Below are 14,051 nucleotides of genomic sequence, written 5' to 3'. Positions count from 1 at the left end.
ATGTTGTCCTTCCTCCTGCAGTCCTCCCTCTCTCCCCTTTCTCCTTCGTTTTTCTCTCTTGCCCTCTTCCCAGCGTGCTCTTTGTTTGGACATTGGGCTAAATGATCATCAAAGAGGCAATCTGCCTGAAGGTGGAGAACACATGGAACTGTTTGGGAGAGCAACCCCCTCTCCCCCAAGGAAGGGCTAGAGTGGGTCTGTGGATTCTTCATAGGGACTGAATCCCAAAGAAGATCGGTGGAAACCTGGGAACAAAAGCTTCACCTATCATAGCGAATCCAGACCTACCCTTTGATGAAGAGAAGCACAACTTCAGTCCCTGAGAAAAGTATCAGAAGAGGGAGGGCACAGGCTTCACCTGGGACTCTTACCCAGAGGGTCTCATGCTTTGTAATTTCTCAAGTTGACCCTGTCTCCTGAAGACTGGTGAAGCTCAACTAATTAAATATATTTTCATCATGGAAATAATTTGACCATGATAATAATGAGAAATCCTAAGAGACCTGACTATTTTAAGATTGTTTAAAACTCTTGGGGACAGATATCTCTGGGGCTAATTCTGGGCGTGTAATAAGCAATTCAAGGTTGGTGTCATTTCTGTTCTTGCTGCCTTCATTGTAAGAACCTCTTTTCCTTGTAAAGATGTGGCCAAATTTTAATTTCAAATAATGGACCATAACTGATGCTGATGACAATTGGGCATGTTTGTCATGTGATGCAATTATTAGTAGCAAAAGAATTTAGACCAGATTTGCTATGGTTAATCTATGACTGAAACTTAAAATATGAACAATAACCAGTTTGAGAGAAAGTCTGAGCTGGGAAATAACCAGGGGTAGGAAGAGACTGAATGTGAGGAGAGTTGACTTCAGGTGGAACATTCCACGGAAGCTTGCCCTCCACCTAATGAATAGATCCTCACCTTCCTGGGATGCAGAGTCCACGAGGTCAGAGGCCATCTTTCCAAGCATGCACATGTCTGATTGTCGGTGTGTGATGGCCCGAGTATGGGGAGAGGCTGCAAAGCCTCCCTGATGGCCAGCTCCATTTGAAGTCCTAATTCCCCTCCTCTGTGGGAACACTTGATCCTAGCAAAGGTCTGTGCTGAAGCCAAACGCTGTGTCATGCTGTGTATTGAGTAAGGCCAAGGGACCAAGCTCTCCTTGGGGCAGCCACTGGGAACTGTAAAGAAGAGGTAGAAGGAGGATTAAATGATGGAAAGAGTTTGGAAATCTAATTGGAGAATTTAGCCTCTGGTTGACGTTATTCATGTGCACACACAAACACACACACGCACAATATTTCCTGAGTGCTTACTCTGTGCCAGGTGCTATGCTAAGTGCTTGTTATCTACTCCCACAGGTAATTCTTTCAGCTTTCTGATGCAGCCAGTAGCTACTATTATTATCCCCATTTTACAGATGAGGACATTAAGGCCCAGGAAAGTTATATAGCCTGCCCAGAGTCATGTAGCACACTCTGTGGGTGGAGTGTTTAAGTAACCTTCTTCTTCCCTTGCTTCTACCCACTTCTACCTCAGCCAGTCTTAAAAGGGAATTGAGATGAGAAATCCACGTGTGTATAGTCTTCTGCAAACACTGGTGTGGAAACAGTTGATTATTGGAAGTCTCTTTTTGTAGGTGATGCACAATATCACTATTGCATCACATCTAACCCAGTCATGCTTGCTGAAAGTTGCAGATTTTGAAAGAGCTATTATTACAGGGGATCCCTGGGTGGCTCAGCAGTTTAGTGCCTGCCTTTGGCCCAGGGCGTCGTGGTCCTGGAATCTCGGGATCAAGTCCCGTGTCGGGCTCCCTGCATGGAGCCTGCTTCTCCCTCTGCCTGTGTCTCTCTGCCTTTCTCTCTCTCTCTCTCTCTCTCTCTCTCTGTCTTAAATAAATAAATAAATAAATAAATAAATAAATAATCTTTAAAAAAAAAGGAAGAGCTATTACAGAAAGTCATGTGGATTAGGGGAAACAGGAGTTGGGAAGGAGAGGTGGTATCTATTTCAGTATCAGATGGATATTATGTTAATACTTCATCAACTGTACAATTGATCAAATTAGGATCACTCCTATGAAAACTGAGTCCAGCAGACTTAGAAACAATAATTTCTGGAAGATTAGATAGCAGACCTTGATAAGTAAAAGCAATAAGTGTGCATGTTGGGGGAATTTGAGTGGTCCTGCAAGGGTCATGGGCTTGCTGACCAAGAGACCTCCTCCAGCTTTGAGAGAAGGCCTCTGTTCTCTGAGGAATATAGTGGAAGAAATAATGCTGTAATTATAGTGGCAGGTCCCTGCGATGTTTACTTCTGAGTAGACACTCCTGTTAATCCCAGACTTCCTTTTACCGTATTTGAAACTAGGTCTATGGGCTTGCATTCAGACACTTAATTCTTGGCTGGCAGAGCAACTTTATGGTTGAGACTTGTGTGTGTATGTGTGTGCACACGCACACACTGTGATACAGAATTGGGAACTGAAAGTCTAATGTGGCTCTCTTTCAGTTCAGCAGTGTTTCCTGCAAGTGCTTCCCTACTGTGCTAGCTCCTTCTTGAAAGAATGAGTGAAGGACATTATGGAGGAGTATGTAGTCAGTAGACACTTAGCCCCCGGAACCTGACTACCCCTCAGACAGTAGCAAGGGACCGTTTGGTTACAACAGCACTGTAAATGTTGACGTGACATAGTAGAGTCCTGGCTCTTGGCCAGGAGAGAGTGGGCGAGTGACTTTGAAAAGGAAGCACAGCTTGTGATTGTAAGTGACCCCGACAGGTAATTGACAAAGAGTTATTGAACATCCATTATGTATAAGCATTTGTGTTATTTTCCTGTGGCTGCTGTAACAAATCACCATAAACTCGATGGCTTAAAACAATAGGGAGTTATTCTCTCACATTCTGGAGGCCAGAAATCTGAAATCAAGATGTCAGCTGGGCTGTACTCCCTGTGGAAGCTCTAGGGGATAATTCTTCCTTTCCTCATCTGGCCTCTGATGGCTCTAGGTGGCATGTGTCCTCATCACTCTAATCTCTGCCTTTGGGGTCACATGGCCTCCTTTTTTTCTGTTTTAAGAGTCCCTCTGCTTCTCTTCTAAGGTTTCACATGATTGCATTTAGAACTCACCCAGATAATCCAGGATAACCATCTCTTCTCAGGATCCTTAACATAATATATCTTCTTAAAAAAATATTTTATTATTTATTCATGAGAGACACAGAGAGAGAGAGAGGCAGAGACACAGGCAGAGGGAGAAGCAGGCTCCATGCATGGAGCCCGACGTGGGACTCGATCCTGGGTCTCCAGGATCACGCCCTGGGCCAAAGGTGACGCTTAACCACTGAGCCACGCTGGCTGCCCCATTAATATATCTTTTGTTATATAACTTAGCACTCAGGCTCTGGGATTAGGACACGGACATATCTTTTAGGGGGGCCACTATTCAACTCACCACAGCATTCAATGATTTATTTGGATAGATGGAAAAATTAGAGCATTGACTTGCTCATAGGAGTCTATGATCCAGTTGTATAAGCATAGATGTGTTTATTTATTCAGCAAGTATTTACTGTTCATACGTCATGTACCAGGCTGTGTGATTGCATTGGATTTACAGAAAGGGATGAGACACAGCTCCTCTACTGGAGAAGCTGACTCTAGAGCAAAGACATCGTAAACAAGGGTACCCCTAAAGAATTTCAGTTTCATGTGGTCTAGTGTTTGTATGGATGTATTCAAATAATCACAATCCAAAGACCAAAAATAATTTTTAAAAAATAGTAATCATTAACTTGTTCCTTTTTAAAAAATTAAGGGAAACTCAATTCATAAACTCCGAGTAACAATTTTCATATCCCTTTTCCTCCCCCTAATTCTCTCATATTCCACAGTGTTCAGAAGCCAATTGTTTGCCGCCACCCTCCAGAAACTCTTTTAAACTCTTTTTCCTTCCTCCATCCTGCATGGCACTTCTTTTCTCTCTCTCCCAGCTCTTTGTTAAACAGAGTAGCTTGGCCTCCCTTGACAAGTCAACCTTCTCCTTTCCCCTCTCTGCTGACTGTCCTGTAATTCTGCATCCTAAAGTCCAGAAGCCTCTCTGGCTGGGACAGTGTCCTTAGAAGAGTAGCTGAATGGAGTAGGCTTTTTAATCAGAAGGTAGGAGGGGAGGCCAAGAAAACTGACATCACACAATTGCAGTCCAGTTTGGTAAATACTTACAGTGAGATTTAAAAGTTACATTATTTTATATTAGCCTCTATTAATGTTTGCAACAACCCAATGGGTAAAAACTGCTATCCTTTCTATTTTACACATGAGGAAATGAACTTAGATTTATTAAATACGTTGTCCAAAATAAGTAGTCAAGTCGGATTTGAGCCTAGGCTACCTGGGATTTGGGCCTTGGGAACCTGGAATATAGAGTAGCATTGGAAGAATCTTCTGTGAGAAGGAAACCTTGAATCCGGTTTGAAGGATAAGAAAGAGTTTGGAAAAGATCTAAAGAGTATCGTAAGCAAAAATGGCAGGACGGTGCTTTTTTTTTTTTTAATTTTTATTTATTTGTGATAGTCACACACACACAGAGAGAGAGAGAGAGAGGCAGAGACACAGGCAGAGGGAGAAGCAGGCTCCATGCACCGGGAGCCCGACACGGGATTCGATCTTGGGTCTCCAGGATCGCGCCCTGGGCCAAAGGCAGGCGCCGAACCACTGCGCCACCCAGGGATCCTGGGACGGTGCTTTTCAGGTTCTGAATACCTGTGTGGTGAAGCCAGGGTGCAGAATGGGCGGGTGGGAAATCGAGGTAACACCAGGCCATGTGTGGACTTGTGTCTCATGGACTTTGTTCTGGGGGAACCCGAGTCACTGAGGGTTATTAGAAAAGGGGAAGCATGATCACATTTGCTGTGAAAAGAGCATTCTAAGAGTGATGATATATATTGAGGTGGAGGAGGAAATGGGCAGGACTTGAGACCAGGAGAGTACCATGGGAGATAGCTTCTGCATGCCAACTTCTCTCCTGATTAGCAGTCTCTATAGCCCCCATATGGTCTGGTCATAGAATGCTCTTTGACCAGAAGCACAAAGGATGAGAGGTCCATAGACACAGGCAAAATAGTTGGCACCAAAGACCAGACTATTGCCTGGCAAATAGGCAGTGTTAATGACTCCTCCAGCATTGCAGCTCATCTGTCTGCAATTTCAGTCTTTGCCATCCTGAAATGAATTAGAGAAGTTTCCCATTACTCCCTTTCTTCTACACACAGAAGGGAGAACTTATCCCTTACTTGCTCAGTGATCTTCTAAGGCCCAGTCAGAGGAGAATTTAACACTGTTGGCTCAATGGCTCTCTTTCCTGAGGGTCAAGTTTAGTAAATCCTGACAACAATCTGGGCAGGTTATATTGATTTCTACAAAGTTAGCTTTTATTGAAGATATATTTTGAGCCAAAGTATACTCACTGTCAGAATCCTGAACATTAGTCTGGCCTACTTTTCCCTTGGTAAAAACTCATTTGCAGCAGCAGATTCCATTACACAAGCTGAAAAGTACTTCACCTTTCTTATCCCAGTTTCCAAGTTTAGATAATCACAGGCAGAATTTCAAGAAATATCATTAGCATGCAGTTGGAGATCACTGTGATAGTTCAGGTAAGAAATGACGACTTCCTAAATCAAAGCAAGTGGCAATGCAGCTAGAGAAGAGAGGATAGATCAAGGAACATTTAAGCAACAACCATACAGCCATGCTTATATTTACTGAGCACTGTCTATGTGCCAGGCATTATATAGTGCGTGTATTATCTCATTCAATCTTTGCAACAACCCAGTGAGGTAAGAACTGTTATTCTGTTTTATACGTGAGAAAACAGGCTTAGAGTCATTAGAAATTTACCCAAAGAAATTTACCCAGAGCTGGGATTTGAGCCCAGCAAACTGATCTCAAAACTCTCATATTTTTTAAAGATTTATTTACTTTATATGAGAGAGACAGAACACGAGTGAGAGGAGCAGAAGGAAAGGAGAGAGATCCCAAGCAGTACTCTATGCTGAGCATGAAGCCAGCTGCAGGGCTTGATCTTATGACCCTGAGATCACATCCTGAGCTGAAACCAAGAGCTGTCACTTAACTGATGGCACCACCCAGGCACCCCTCAAAACTCAGGCACCCCTCAAAACTCTCATTTTTAATCTCTGTGTATTACTGTCTCAAATCAGGAGGATTTGGTAATTTATGGAATGTGGGAGCACGGGAAGGAGAATTAGAGGAACGGGAGGAGTGTTCCAGATTAGGGAAACAGGCAGATAGATGAAAGATGGAGCTGGTCACCAAAATGGGGATGGAGGGAAAGGAATGGGTTTGAAAAAAGGATGATGATTTGGTGTGACTATGTTGATAGGGGACATCCAAGTAAGATGTCTTTAAATGGTTGAGTGCTTAAAATATGGAGCTTCAGAGAAAGTGATTGAGGCTAAAGAAGTCTGTATCTAGGCAGCAGAGGAGCATGTGGGCAGCAACAGCAGGGGGTGGGGAGGTGGGTAACTGAGATTTTCTAGAGAAGAAGATGAGCAGAGAAGGCAATCAGAGATAGAATCTCAGGGACCTGCATTTGGGGACCCGTGAATGAAGAGCCCTTGAATGAGAGAAAAATAGTTCAAGGGATGGTAGGAGAACAAGAAGAGACTGGGTCACAGACACCAAAGGAGAAGGAAGTGTGATGAAGGGATGATAGCAGTGCCTAATGCAACAGAGAAATCATATAAGGTAAGAACTGAAAGTTACCATTCCATTTGGCAATTAGGTCAATGCAAAATCAGCTGGTGGGAATGCAAAACGTTAATAGCCATTTTGGAAGACAGTATAGCAGTTTTTTATAAAGCTAAACATTTTCCTAGCATATGATTTACTAGTGGTATTCCTTAGTATTTACCAAATGAGATTTAAAAAAAAGAGAAGTGTGACACACAAAAACCACATCAATGGTTTGTTTATAGCAGCTTTATTCATAATTGCTAAAACTTGAAAGCAATGAAAAGGTCCTTTAATAGATGAATGGATAAACTGGTACATCTGTAGAACGGAATATGATTTAATGATAACAAAAGTGAGTTATCAAGCCATGAAAAGACTTGGAGAAACCTTAAGTGCATATTACTAAGTGAAAGAAGCCAAGCGAAAAGGTTATATACTATATGATTCCAACTATATGACGTTGTGAGAAAGGGAAAACTATGAGATAGTATTGAGTTCAGTGGCTGCCAGAAGTTGAGGGAAGAGAAGGATAAATAGGTAGAGCATTAGGCCAGTGAAACTATTCTGTATGGTACTATAATGGTGTATACACCTCATTATACATTTGTCCAAACCCATGGAACTATACACACAAAGAAGAAACCCTAGTGCAAACCATGACCTTTAATTAGTAATAATGTAACAATATTGACTCATCAATTATAAAACATTTTTCTTTTTTTTTTCTTTTTTTTTTTTTATATATATTTTTTTATTTATTTATGATAGTCATACAGAGAGAGAGAGGCAGAGACACAGGCAGAGGGAGAAGCAGGCTCCATGCACCGGGAGCCCGACGTGGGATTCGATCCCGGGTCTCCAGGATCGCGCCCTGGGCCAAAGGCAGGCGCCAAACCGCTGCGCCACCCAGGGATCCCTATAAAACATTTTTCACACCAATGCAGAATGTTAATAATAGGGGAAACTGGCAGGGGGCTTTGGGGGGGGGGGTACATGGAAACCCTTTGTACTTTCTGGTCAGTTTTCTGTAAACCTGAAACTGATCTAAAAAATAAGATCTATTGACTAAAACAAAAAGAGGAAAGGAAGGAATAAAAGAATAAACAAATGAAGAAAGAGAAAGAAAGCCATGTGTATACAATCTTGAAAGTATAACGTGAACCTATAATTATAATAAATCTAATTCTTAGAAATCTTGAAGTCTACATTGAGTCAAAATAGGACTAGTTTCTCTTCTGTTTACCAACTTCTAGAGCTGCCCATCACAAATGCAAGATATAAACCAAACTTTGGCATGATATGAACATTTTTTCACAGCTCAACTTTGCAGCATGATCTCTGGGTCATCACCCACATATTATGAGCTTCAGCTTCAACAGTCTCTTGCTTGTCTTTACCACTCATGATGTGTACTTGAAGACTACTCTGCCTTTTTGCTCTTGCTGTTTCTTCTACCTATTTCTTCTCCCCTTCTCTAGCTAACAAAATCCTACACATCCTCCACCACCCATCCCACACCTTCCCTTCTCTGTGAGAACTTTGTTGATTCCTTTTTTCACCTCTAACACACTAATCAAGAAAGATCCCTTCCCCGGCTTCTATACTTTTTTGTGCCCATCTCTTCCATAAGTGCATAGTATAGTACAATATCAACAACAATAGATTAGTGAGAAAATTGGAGTGGAAAGAAGACTGATAAAAGCAGATTTAAAAAGTAGGTGGGAGAAATGTATGGATAGAAGGTAAACTATTGTGTGGGGATTGGTCTTGTAATTTGGCATTGCTTGTTTTGGTTTGTCTTTAGCATTTGTGGTTTACCCAACTGGGATTGAGGGTAGCAAGAAAATTCTGGAGTGGCTGTGGCGCTGTCCAATGCTTGCAATGCTGATGGACCTGTGGCACTGGGTAGGATCTGTCTCAAGATCGGTAATTCTTCTCTCCCAGGAGCCTTGGTCCTCTGTTTTGGGGATGGGGGGAGAGAGAATGACTATATCCATTTATTATCTCTCAGAGGTTCAGGAGCCATAGCCTGCCTCATCTGTGGGGGAAAGAGAAAAAGGTTTGCTGACTTGGTTGACACTTCCTCTTTTTCTCATGGGATCCACAGGCTCCTGAAGATGAGTTAATGACTAGAAAAAGCAATTAGTTATTAGTTTTTCTTTTTTTTTTTTAACTAAAACAGTTGACAATTTTATTTTCACATTTCACAATACAAATGAAAATTGCCTTTTTGTTTTTTTTTTTTTTTTTTGTCCCACTATTCCCGTGCAGAAACTATTCTCTCTTTGATAGGAAGGGGAAGCAAGTCTTCCTTGTCATGCTGTTAGAAAACACCCAGAGTCACAGCACCATGATCTCCTGGTGAAGTAGAACAAGTAGTATAAAATGAATATAAAGAGGTTCCGGTCTCTCCTTATCTGTCTGGTCGAGTCATTCCTGGCCGAGTGGGTACCATCATGGGACGAGCAGGAGGTCTCATCATTGGGGGCCCAGGCATCATTGGCATATGGCCTCCCATAGGTGGCCTCATTCCAGGAGCAGGTCCCACTGGCATCATCCCAGGAGGAGGAGGGCCCATCATTGGCATCATGGGAGGGCCCCCCATATGGGGGCTGGCATCATACCAGGGCGAGGAGGACCCGTTGTTTTGTCGATCAGGCTCTGAGCCTGCTCTTCCATCCATTTCTGATAGTAGTCTTTCACATTCTTTGTGTTTCCTACCACTGCAGTGTGTCTTTCTCACAGATGAAGAGTCATGGGTGAGGTATGTGTCGCAGTAGTCACAATAAAACTTAGGCATGTTGCTCTGCAGGCTGTTGGCCACTCTGTCCCGCGCTGCCCCAGTTATTAGTTTTTCTATCATCCATTTAACAGATATTAAAAGCTAACTATTCCAGGAACCATCCCAGGCACTGGAATACAAGATAACCAAAACAGAGTTCCTGTCCTCAAGGAATTTCGTCTAAGCAAGATCAGCCTTGAGCCCATGCCAGCAATTACACTGTGAAGGGAGCTGTCTTAGTTCAGGCTACCAGAACAAGATACATAGACTGAGTGGCTTAAGTAATAGAAATTTATTTTCTCATAGTCCTCAAGGCTGGAAGTCCAAGATCGGGGTCCAGCAGGGTTTGGTTTTTGGTAAGCACTTCCTTCCTGGCTTGCAGGTGACCACTTTCTTGCTAGGTCTTCATATGGCCTTTCCTCTGAGAATGTGTGTGGGTGGTAGTTGTAAGAGTGTGATGAGAGGGAATAGGGGGATGGACTTTCTTTGGTATTTCTCTTATAAGGGGGCCCCATTCTATGACCTCAATTTATTTACCTCCTAAAGGCCCTATTTCCAGTACAGTCACACTGAAGGTCAGGGCCTCAACACATGAATTGGGGTGGGGGGGAGGGGCACAATTCAGTCCATAACAGGAGCTTATAGAAAACTGTAAAAGCACAGATGAGGGCATAATGGTCTTGTTTATGGAAAGAAGGCTCAGTAATGACTCTTGATGTGGATTCTGAGTCCGGGTATCAGTATATGTGATTTCAGTAGCCCCAAGTTGGAGGCTCTGGTGATCTAGCCAGAATAATTATTGTCCCATGTAAAAAGAGGTCTCCATACCACAAGCTGTCAATCATAACTTTATATTCAATGATATTCTTAGGCCTCTGAAACTATTTTTATATCTATTAGCAGCTTTTCTTGGTAGTAGAGGATGTCACAGGTTTCCAGATGTCATTCAGCCTTTATTGCAACAGCCTCTATATGCCTCCTGCAAAGGCGATTATCTCAACGAGTCAATAACTGTCAGGTTCAGAAGTACTGTACTTCCAGTGGCTCCAGAAATAAGCATACATGTTCCTCTGCAGTAGTGAGGTGTGTAAAATGAGTCATGGGCTTGTTCAAGAGGGTGTTTTGCCTCTATTGTCCCTGTCTTTTGCAGATAGTGTTTGTGGATACCAGGCTCTGTGAACAGCCAATGCTGTACTGTCCTCATTGATAATATTAGGTTGAGGAGTCCCTGTGTGTGGGGTACATATTCTCAGAAGAAGGAAATGTCCCAGAAGCTCTGAGAAAAGTAACCACCCCTTTCTTTATACTTCTGTCACATTTGGTGTACCTTTCTTACTTGGCATCTGGCCTTTGGGCTTCATTCAGCCCTATCAGAGCCAGTTTCTTTAAAGCAGGGAGTGAGTCACATTGCACTCTGTTCTAACCTCACTTGTCCTCCAGTGGTGGTAGCGGTATCCCAGTGGTGATCACTTTTGGATAAACTAGTACGATTGTTGTATATTAAAAATAAGCTATCATTCTACTGGCACTTTGTCTCCCCAGCAGAATTCAGTCTGTCTGTAAGGCACTGCCCTGATTCTGGCTTTTCTCCCCTTGGTATAAGCCAAATAATGGCCAAAGAAGCATTCCAGTCTTATGCCCATAAGAGCTGCTACCCTCAAGGAAATAGGGGCAAGGCCTTGAGGAGGGAGGATGCTTAGAGGGTTTGCATTGACAGAGTCATTTTCCCATCTTGAGGACCAACAATTTTGGCTTTAGAAATAAGGAAAAAGTGGTAATGTGGCTCAAGTCAAAATGAAAACCTTCTTCCTGGGGCAGCCCAGGTGGCTTGGCGGTTTAGCGACGCCTTCAGCCCAGGACCTGATCCCGGAGACCCGGGATGAGGTCCCACATCGGGCTCCCTGCATAGAGCCTGCTTCTCCCTCTGCCCGTGTCTCTACGCCTCTCTCCTCTGTGTGTGTGTGTGTCTCATGAATAAATAAATAAAATCTTAAAAAAAAAAAAGAAAGAAAGAAAAAGAAAACCCTCTTCCTTTCTGTGGCTACTCCAGTTGGGGAGTTAGTTTTCTGTTGCTTCAACAAGTGGTCTGGAGGACACCTCTGTGGTGTTTAGGGCCATTGATAGCACTTGAACAGCTTTGTTCCCTGTCTCCTGCCTGCCCTCTCCCCACAGAGACTCTGTTTAGAGGAGCATTTGGGAGACAGACTCTGGGCTTACAAACATTGAAATAGCCTATCTCCCAGCCCCTTGACTCCTATGCTGCTGCAGTCACGATGCTGGAACTCTCTGCCGGGGAGGGTGGAGTGTCTGGATCTCTGCTGTTCCCTGTTACCATAAAGGCAGCTCATTACAGGTTTTGACCCTCCCTGCATTCTCCCTCCCTTACAACATGCACATTCCTCTCTTCTCCTGGCATTACTGCTGGCAGAGTGCAAACTTCCTTTCTCTGTCATCTGAGCATCATTCAAAAGCAGTCCGCCCATCTGTGAATTATGCCCTGACTCTTCGATAGGGCAGTGTTACAGGTCCTCTGCCGGCAGGAGGGAGCAGTCCAACAAGATCTGAAGACCAAGACTTTGAGAAGCTGTGACGAGCAGACTAGGAAGCCACAAAACATTGTGAGCTGAGTGGATGTCTTAATAAGCTTTTAGATGTGATTTGGCCAGAGTTGGCAGAGGAAGCCCAAGGGAAAAAGGCGAGTAAATCAATGCAGACCCACTGGGCTTGACAATCCTAGGAAGCTAATGATCTCTCCAGGAAAGAACTGAAAGCAAATATCCAGCAACAGACCACCATGTAGGATGGGGAGGACGGACCCCCGGATGTGAGTACAATCTCTCTTCACTACAGGGCTCTGAGCAGTAGGAGCAAAGCTAGTTATTGTCACTGATGGTGCTCCCTAACCACTGGTTCCGGGGGCCTGTGGACTGTCTCTGGGTGGGCTGTGCAGAAGGTCCTGGCTGGGACTATTTGTAGGTCTTTTCTAGGATATTTAGTCTGTCAGGAAACTGAATATAGTGGTTTGGGGATATTGGTACCAGGAGACTTTGTTGTAAACCCTCAGGAAACCAGCAAAAGCAAACCTCAGAGACCTTTTGCTATAAAAAGAAAACAGATTGCATCACAGACCAAGCAGCTGTGTGGCCTTCTGGCATTCGCAATGAGAGGAAAAAAGCATTGGCAAATTGGAATGCAGTGAAAATGGGGCAGTGGGCTGGGAAAAAGGAGGGAAATCTTAGGAAGCTAAATACCTTTCTGGATTCAGGATGCTCGTTGAATATTTATGATCACGGATTTATTTCATTTCTGCTTAAAGAACTGGCAGCATGTTTGCATTTAATGTTTTTCTCTAGAACCCAGTGAAAGTGAGCATTGTGACAAAGAGAGGGATGTGATTGATAGATGTGGGGCAGAAGAAATTCTTCACCACCATCAGTGGGAAGTGTCTTGAAAGATAGCTGATCCACTTGGAGGAGGAGGCTCAGATTTAATGAGGGAATGGGGCTGCTACAGCCCGGGTACCCAACAGGTTGGCGGTGAAACTTAACTCGTTTATTGCAGACTGGTTGCCACCTCTCTATTCTTCTCCCCTCACCATTTATTATTGGGTGTTCTCTATCCTCCTTATTCCCCACCCCCAAGCCTGCCTCTGCCTGGCCCAATTTGTCAGTTCAGAGGTGTCACACGAGAAGCTGAGTATTTCCTGACTCCAAAAGGATGTAAGGAAAAGGATGGGGGTATAGAAAGGAAACATAAGACTGAGCCACTTTGATCCCTTCCAACCACCCTGAGTGTAAATGCAACTGTAGGTGAATGCTGGAGGTCCTACAAGTGAGGCTATTACTGGATTTAAATTGAGAATGAACATGAGATGCCCAAGCACACAGGGATGATGCTAACTGCAGACTGGGAACTGGAACCCTGGGATTTTGTTCCTGATTTTGCAGGCAGTTCTCTGTGCAATTCTAGTTGGGAGCAGTATCCAAAATCCTATAAGCAACATATCCTGGAGCTGCCCAGTGCCTCAGGCAGGCTGTGCATTGACCAAGGGGGAAGAGGAAGGGTGAGGAGTGGGGAGCATTTCATTCCTAAGTAGCTGTAACTGAAAAACTTAAAAAAAAAAAAATCTGGCCAACATTTTTCAACTGTAGTGTTTTTCTATCTTAAAAAAAAAAAAAAAAGGAATAGTAATGTATGCTAGATTTGCAAAGGGCTGTTTACCAAAGGTAATTATGTAAACAAGGCTATCTCAGAAGGCTGCAACCATGGCAATAGATGTCTGAGAGCTGAATTTATTGTCTGGGACAGGAGGGGAGTGGCTGTACATGTACTATGGGCCCATTGACCCGTGCATCTGTTGCTGGGGAGACTGGACAGCACTGCTGGTCTGGAGCTTGTGACCTCGGCTGATGGGCTGCACTGAGTTTGCAGCTAGGACATCTCTATTCCCTAAGCTCTGAAGTAAAATGAGTGAAATTTTAGCCATGATAATAGTCTTTGTATGCACT

General features: G+C 43.6%; 1 protein-coding gene and 1 pseudogene across 7 annotated transcripts in view; one reads left to right on the top strand and one right to left on the bottom strand.

Annotated features, from left to right (window-relative positions):
* ANKRD6 (ankyrin repeat domain 6) overlaps positions 1-14,051 on the top strand; it is a 197,340-nt gene that overhangs the window by 105,657 nt on the left and 77,632 nt on the right. Inside the window, exon 1 of one of the 7 annotated variants that reach the window (XM_077903075.1) lies at positions 6,566-6,773. The exons of 5 other annotated variants lie outside the window; for them this stretch is intronic. The gene's annotated coding sequence lies outside the window, so the exon portion shown is untranslated. Of the gene's footprint in view, positions 1-6,565; positions 6,774-11,960; positions 12,368-14,051 lie in introns of those variants that run through there. One more of the 7 variants, XM_077903076.1, reaches the window with a different exon arrangement.
* On the bottom strand, positions 9,064-9,614 carry LOC144316788 (U1 small nuclear ribonucleoprotein C pseudogene; annotated as a pseudogene).

This window comes from Canis aureus, chromosome 7 (assembly GCF_053574225.1).
Source record: "Canis aureus isolate CA01 chromosome 7, VMU_Caureus_v.1.0, whole genome shotgun sequence".
In the NCBI taxonomy this organism is placed as follows: Eukaryota; Metazoa; Chordata; class Mammalia; order Carnivora; family Canidae; genus Canis; species Canis aureus.
The sequence above is the reverse complement of the archived record's forward strand: the minus strand, read 5'-3'. Positions and strand labels throughout refer to the sequence as shown.